Raw genomic sequence first — 8,522 nt, forward strand, 5'->3', positions numbered from 1 at the left:
AAGAAATCAAGGTAAGCCTAATAGAATTCAAGCAGGCAAACTCAAGGACATATAATACTTTTAATCTATGTTTCGCACAGATGCTTTTATAGGTTACTCTGGATATACTTAACAAGGATACATGAGCTTTCCACTTCGGATGGGTATCAAACACATGGAGAACACCAAAATCATAGGGTTTTGGCACTCACTGACAAAAGTTTTTTTGCACCAGTCAAATGCCTTTGCAAACCTCTTATGGTATTGTACCTTTGACAACTAGCCTTAAATAACATGGGATAGAGCGAAAGGACAGGAGCTTGACCCAGTTCAGGCCATTTAGGAGAACACTGACATATTTATAAGACTTGCAAAAATTATGCTAGGCCTGTTTATGTCACGGGACCAAAATACGGCTTCTATAAAACCTAGAAGGTATTCCAAGATAGTCTGGGATTCCAACTAGTAACCCATTGCTTATGGACCGTATCCTTTTTGAGCACTTGACTTTGGAAGAGGAATAAAAACAAGGGCTTCTGGTGAGACAGTAACAAGGGATCTGGCCATGATTGAATGAGTGCATTTGGAGGTTTGAGCTCATGCACTGAGGAAGCCCAGCATTTGCCACTGGCCCACATCCTCACTGAGCCCACCGCTATTTGGTAGTGTCACATGAAAAACAGGAGCTGTGGTGATGTTTGTGTAAATAGGGCCTAAGGAGTTAGGAGAGACAGGCATATTCTCTCTGACACTATGGTGAATATAAGCATAGGTAAATTCTGTCTCCCACTCACTTGAGGGCTCATATTCCATATTCCTAGTGTCTAGCACATAGGGGACATTTAGCAAATATTCATAGAAAAAAATAAATATTCTTGGAGATGAAATGTGAAGTTCTTTTTTTCATACCTCATACTGGTTCTTCTCCTTGGAATGATTTTCTTTTCATTCGCTTTATGCCAACTCCTTCTCATTCTTCATTTATTTATTCATCAAATATTTACTGAGTGCTTACTGTAAGCCAGGAACCATGTCAGGCCCTGGGATCCAGCCCTGAACAAGACCTGGCTCAAAGGTCACTGCCTCTAAGAAGCATTCCTCAAGTCTCTTGGGCAGGAGTTGCCCCACTTCTAGGTCCCATATTCTCTCTGCTGTTATTTATTACATCGCATTTTAATTAGCTGTGTCTAGTTCTTTCCCCACTCTAAAGTGATTTTTCTCAAAGGCAGTCATTGGATCTTAGTTATCACTGTGTTCTCACAGCCATTAAAACATTATCTTTGTAGCAAAAATGACCACGTCTTCACTTTTTCCTGCAGCCTTGGCCTTTGTCATATGACCTTGTAGCTCTGTCCATCAAGAGGCCAATCTTATTTCCTGATTCCTGGAACCTGGGTTGACCTTATGACTTGCTCTGGCCAATAGGATATGGCAGAAGTAATTCCAGTTTTAAGTTTATTTCTCAGGAAAGAATAAGCCTCATCTAGCCTGGTGGGTAATGGGAGGCCCAGGGCTTCATCACCTTCATCTCCTCAGCTAACAGCCATCCAAATGCCACACATGTGAGTAAGGCTTTCCTACATCAGCAGCCCTCAGCCAACTCACCAGCTGAACACAAACATATGAACATGTCCTCCTGTTAAGGTAAGCTTAGCGTTGCCCAGATCAGCCAGCTGTCCAGCTGATGCATAGATTTAGAAAAACTAATCAATACTTACTGTCCAAAGCCACTGAGTTTTGGTATGACTTGTTACACAGCACTGGCTAACAGATACAATGATATTCCGAAACAACTTTTCTTTTCTTTCACTTAAATAACCACAACTGAAGATGGTATAGTCTCTTGACTAGAAAGTCTAACATTTTGTTTGAGGAAAAGCAGTCAGTTCCTTATCTTTCTGATGTTAGGGGCTGTCAGTCTTGGCCCTGGTAAAGATCAGGAACACCTGAGTGTCAGAGCTGGAAATAACTTAGTGACCATCTTACTTATACCCCTCAATTTCTGGAAAAGGAAAGTGAGCCAAGAAAAGTGGTTTAACTTACTGAAGGTCACCCAGCCTCTCACTAAGTACAGATTCAACTCTCTTTTGGCTTAGTGCTGGGAGAGAACTCTGGGCCTCCACATCCACAACCTATTTCTCACCCCCCAACCAAGCTTTGATAACTGAAGTCTTCCAGTTATCTTCTCTTTTTAAAAGGTGCAGTTGGCACAAAGTGTTCATAAACATAGTGAAACTTAATGAGGAACACTATAAGCATCCAAGAACAAGGTTATCTAATTGATTCAATTACTAAAAAAATGCAGGATATGTGTTTTCTTCTGCCCCATTTATAATGTTTTTGGACCCTCACTGTAGGCTTAACTGATGCCAAGAGTTCCCCAACAGGCAGATGTGTGTTCATGCATGCCCCCTCAGCTTGGAGCTTATTAGTCTTACAAAACACCGATTTCTCAACTGGCCACGTGTTTATTAAACTCTGATGCAGAAGATAGGATTACTCCCGAGGTTTGTTTGCTAGAGGAATTTCATTTGCTGCTAGATCATGTGATTCTAGGAGGACTATAATCAAATAGTGCTCAGGCCCAGGAGCTCTTTGAGGAACATCATTTTCCAGCAAGAAAATGAGCAACTTCATCTGAAAAGTATATTCTAGGGCCTAACACTTCAGTGTTTGGCTTAGTAGGATATAAAATAAGCCTTCTTTGCTGAGTAGCAAAAGAAACCATGGATTGGAGCTTGGAAGGAAAGAGCTGAGGGTTGTGGTTGAAGCATCTGGGTGTTAGTACAGTATTTTCCTGATGAAAGTCAATGGCTAAGAAACTGATACATATCCCTGTTCTAAATTTATAATAATCAACAGCTATGAAGACAAAGCATTTGGTATGGATCTTCTCCTAATCAGAAATCAAACTGAATCTTATCTCATGACAAAGTAAAATTAACTCTTTTGTTAATTACTGTGATTATCTTCCCCACATTTATTTTGACAGCAGGTCAATGGTGAAAGACTATCTCCTTAAATTGCCTCTTGCTTCTTGTGAATCACAGATTCATATGATTTTGATAGATGATTTTATTTTCTCCTTTACACTTGCTTTGGAGCCTTTCACAACATGATTTTTTTTCATAGAAATGCCTTGGGACTTAAAGAAATGAGAGGAAAGGTCATATCCAAAGGATGAACTATTTGGAGAGACACCAGATCTTAGAATTACCTATCAATCACAGTGATTCTCATCTTTCCTTTCTGTTTCCCTCTAAGGATGTTCCAGAATTCTGGAATGTTATAAGCAGAAATTAAGAGGTTATTGTGATTGGTTCAGGGATTGTCAGTTCAGGATTTCCTCGAATGTGACATTTGAGCTTAAGGCCTAGTGTTGCCCGCATGTTGCATTGCAGCTGAGGAAGGAAAAGAAAATTCTCAGGTCCACCATAAGCATTCAAACTCAGGAATAAAGGTCATTGCTTTATTGTCTGTGCAAATCTCCATCAGTCACCACTGAGACTTCAGACTTCCCCTGACTTTATCACAGTTCCTCTCCTGGGCTTTACAACTCATCCCTCATCTCCCTCTTCTGGTTCCTTCAGAAACCAAGAAAGCTTGGGTAGGAGAAAGACCTCTGTTGGGATCAAAAGGAACATATTATTTGCTAATTTAAACACTTCATTCTCTGGAGAGGCATAAGTTCTCGGAAGAGTTGGCTGTTGGAAGTATTTTCCCCAAGCACAAGTTCTTCACTAAAAATGTTAATCCTCCAAAATGGCTTTGTTCACCCAACTTGTGAAGCAGATGGGGGAAAGGTAAATGTCAAGATTTATTGCTATTTTATTATGATCCTCAGAATATAATGAAATTCATTCATTCATGCATTCACTCATCGGTTATTAGGCATCAAGAATGTGGCAGGTAAGTATTAGGAGGACCTGTATTTTTTTTTCCAATGCTCACAGACCAGTAGTGGAGGTATGCATATAGAAGGTTGTAGAATATGGGTAGAGACATTTTTTTCAGCTTTTATATTGGGTCCCTCTTAGTAAATCTAATCTCTGTGTCTTACTTGGTATTCACAGGAAAATCAAGATAGTGTACTTTGAACATCTGTAGATTGGAGAGAATATCGATATGAAGGTGTGGAGTTAAGCTAGAGGTAGGCACAGCAGAACATAGAAAATGTACCTCATCAATGTCTGAGAGCAGAGTGGGAGGATGAGGGAAGGTGTGCAGGAAAAGGTGGATCCGGGATAAATCTCAATATCAGTAGGAGTTCATTTTAAAGCAGTTCCACAAACAGAATATTGGAGAGGGCCCCACTCCGTATCTCCCTCATGCAACCTCTGCTCTTCCCGAGCCACTATTCACTAGAGCACTCTGAAGAACTGAAAGCCTGTTTTATGCTCTGGCAAGCCACCAGAGATCTTTCTGTGCACAGATCAGCTTTTTCATGTTGGCAAGTCTATTAACCAGCGTGGCCTACCCAACTGGGGTATAATGTGGTTTGTACTGTGTTTTGTGGTCAATGTTCATGTATGTTACCGTTACTGATATTATCTGCTATTGATATTCTAGTGAAAACCTTTTTTTTTTTTTTTTTTTTTGCTTCCTCCCTACTGGCTCAAGGAAAAGGATGATTTTACAAACAAATAAATAAACTTAAAATTTCCTGACACACAGAAAACATGGAGAGGCTTATTCCTTGGTAAACACATTGGCATTTTCATTTGGAAGTTCTTGTTTTCTAACGAATGACTTTCTTATTGTCCCCAAGTAGTCCTACAGTACTTTACAAAAGAACACAAAAGATTGAAAAGATAGGTAATTTTCTCAGTTAAATTGAGACTTGAAAATTTCTTTGGACTTTTTAGTGATTTTTCTTGCACATTTTGCACATTTTATACATTTTCAATTTAATACACTCACGAAGGCAGTTCTGGCTTATCTATGAGTAACTAGGCACTACCTTGGCTCAGACATTCCTAAATCCATCTATTTTAAGAATTTTAAAGTACCTCTTATCATTTCAGAATTCAGATTCAAAGTCAGGGAAAGGAAGAGAGATATTTGTTCTTGGCCTCGGTCCCATTCTGAACAATATGAGGTTGATATGGTAGCTTGGAGAATGAATTTGGGATGTGTATAGATTTTATTTTAAAACTACTTACATTTCTTCTTTCATGAACAAGCAAATGGTGGTTTTTGCAACTGTCTTCCCCAGCTAAGAACACATCTTTTGTGAAAGGAACACTCTCTTAGCTCTCCCTGTATCTTTTTTTTTTTTTAAATAAAAATAAAACTGTATCTTATTTTTGTGTGTGGGAAGATTAAGATACTTTCCTTAGAAAACCTCTAGTATAGAGAGAAAGTCAATAAAAAGCCTGAGATCATTTGTCTCATGAATTCTTGGAAACTCAGGTACCTGGACCAGAAAGGTGAAACACGGAACCAAGCCCTATTTCCAGTTCAGAACTCAAATGATCTGGGCAAACTGAGGCCTCCGGATTCTTCCGGCCCTGTGAAAAATCGCACAGGAGTTCTTTAGGCCATCAATTCTGCTCTGTGTTTTGGAGTTTTACTATTTCTAGAAATAACTAAAATGACTCCAGTGAGATTAGAAAGAATACAAAGGCTGTTTCTTAGATGACACTGTCCCATTGTCAACGTCCTTGTTCTCTTCCATGTAGACAGGTGTGGCAGGAGATAGAGCACGTGCGGCCTTTCTCCCCTTCCTTCTCAATATGCTGGGCTATTGAAAGTTAAAAGTTAGTCTTCAAAGTTAGTTTTAACTTGAGAACTGTCGCCAAGTTTTTCTCTTCTTAAGTCTCCTCTTGTGGGTCGGGTGGCTGTGTCTCAGTGGCTCTCACAGAGGCCGTGGACCACTCTTTCTGGCAACCTGCACTTGCTCCCATCCCAGTAATTTCTTTCATGTCCTGGCTCTTCTATTTCATTATGGCTCTTCTTCCATGAGCTCTTGTTTTCAATCGAGTTTTTCTTCAGGGAGACGTGAGAAATGGCCCTTTCGTTTTCTTTGCTGTTTGTACTTCTCTTCACCATCACCATGGGGCCATTTCACACTATCATTTTTAAAGGTCACTTGTTTTGTTCTATGTGCAGTTGAGCCTGACAATGGGTTAATGACACCCGAACAAGCCATATTAAAATTACGGGCTGTATGATCGTAAACAACTATTGAGTAAAAGGAGAGGAAAGTAAACAAGCCCCCTTCCAAGGAACCAACACTGAAGATATTAGTTAAAATGTTAAAGTATATTAGCCAATTACATAAAATCCTTTTATATTGCCTTGCTTCATTTCAAACATGGCATGGGCTATTTTGTCTGTGAACTCAAGTGGAACAAAAAGCTACAGAATGCAATTTGTGTCAGGAGCTGGACTACAGAAGGACAACTAATTCTAATTAGTACGAATTCCCCATGGGCCAGAGGGAGGCCAAGTGCAGGAACCAACTGCCTAATGCTCTTTCTATCTTGCAACAGGTGGGCCAAGGCCTTCTAAAGGTTGTCATGGCAATGGCTAATGGTAGACCTTTAGCTGGACACCAGTAATTAATTGCGGGCATGTCTAGCCTTTGAATGTGATATCTTTTAATACATTTCTGAACGAAAAGAAGATTGGCTCTTCTAATTGGTTAAAATTAAAACAGCGGAAGGCTTTGCCAAGAAGTACTGCGATATAGTGCAAGTCTGATTTCGGCTTCTCAAACTGAGATTCTTGGCCTATCGCTACATGAAGGAGTAAAGAGAAAGGTATTTACTTCTGATAAGGCTCATAGTCAGTTGAATGTGGGCTTAAGAGCAAAATATTCACGCTCAGCCATGCCTATGGCCTTTACAAAGCCTAACTTCAAAATTCTGACGGATGATCTGAAATGTGCCCCTGACTTTCCTGAGCGTTTATAGCCTGTAGGGCGGCTCTCAGTGAGTAGCCATCTTCTGTGATAGCCTTCTGCTGGAGGGTGGCCTGGACACCCCGCTTGGCCTGCAGATGGAGCTCAGAGCTGGGGAGCGTTGGAGCCCCTTGGGGGATTAAAGGGCCTCAGAAGACAGCTGTGCCACGTGCTCTACAGGAGTCCCCGGGATACCCAGCTGCAGATCCTGGGTGCACACTCCGACCTGGATAAGCAATCCTAGAAACCAGGCAAGGCTGTAAATGCGGCCTGTTGGAGCAACAGGGCCTGGTCGGGTTTTCACACAGTGCCTGCAAATAAAGTGAAAGAATATTCTCTTCCTTTGGGTTTGGAGTTGTGCTGTTGCCTATCCCGGAATTTCAAAATGAAAAGACCAACCAGGACAGAAATTGACAGCTAAACGGGGATTGGGTCTTCCTACGTCAGACATCGTGCTAAGTACTATGTGTGCGTGAGTCCCCCAGGAACATCCAGAAACAGGTGTTGTTATGATTCCAGTTTTAGAGATTGGGAAACTGAGGCATAGAGAGGTTGACTTGTTTTTTTTATCTCCCAGATTAGAAGGGACAGAATTAGGATTTGAATCCAAGCCTGGACCCAAGGTTTGAGCTGTTCACAGAAGAGAAAGCCACTGAAACGGTAAGATGAGTTGTGTTTATTTATTGTAGAATGCAACCAATCCCCCTCTTATGTGATTCAGTGCAAAACACAATATGTAATCTCCGAACTCTGAGTTCTGAGCCCTGAACCTGAATTTCTGAACTTTGACCCCATGTGTTGAAATGATTTTTTTCAAGGGACCCTGTCTTAAATGCTTATATTTCTAATTGCAGGTCCATTCATCTTTTTCCCCTTTCTGTTGAACAAAATGGGAAATGCTTTTCCCTTGCTCTAATGGTACAAAATAAATAAATAAATAAGGGAGGATCTGTCCCCCTTCTCACTGTATCAGCCAAAAACACATTTGAAATTTTCCAGCCACTTCTCTTTTATGTCTGATGTTTAAAAAAAAAAAATAATGTTTTAGTGAAACAAACAGACTCAGTCCATTTTAAGAAATGGATGTTTTAAAAATATGAGGTTCTAAGCAAAATTATGCTGAATTATATATTTATGAGGATTAACTTGTTTTCATGAATAGTACAGCTTTTCCTGGGTGAACAATTTCCTTTTGGCTTCACTGGATGAGAAAAATATACATAGGAGTAGATTTTTTTAGAGATCTTAGTTCTTTAGGTGAACACTTGAGTTCGGGATATTTATTCTTGCTACTCTCCAAGTGTGCATGAATAAGAAGTCTATGAGGAAAAAGAGAACTAAGGCATCTTCAAGAGTTGAGTTAGGTTCCTTGAAAAAAAAAAAAAAAGTCTTAGCATTCTCTGACCGTTTTACTGTGATACGTTAGGTGGGGAACAGACTCCCATACTGTGTTATGACATGTCCCCGTGTTGGTGTATGTATGTGCTGGTGCGATCACCTTTACCTACACATGTTCAAAGCAGAACAGTTTTTTAATGCATTGTAACAGATGGAAAATTTCTGGGCTGTGGACCACAAAAGGAGGAAGATATTTTCGAAAGTGTTATTGCTTTAATACTGGTTGTTTTTTTTTTTTTTT

This window comes from Mustela putorius, unplaced genomic scaffold (assembly GCF_011764305.1).
Source record: "Mustela putorius furo isolate JIRA1106 unplaced genomic scaffold, ASM1176430v1.1 tig00003853_pilon_pilon_pilon, whole genome shotgun sequence".
Classification (NCBI taxonomy): Eukaryota; Metazoa; Chordata; class Mammalia; order Carnivora; family Mustelidae; genus Mustela; species Mustela putorius.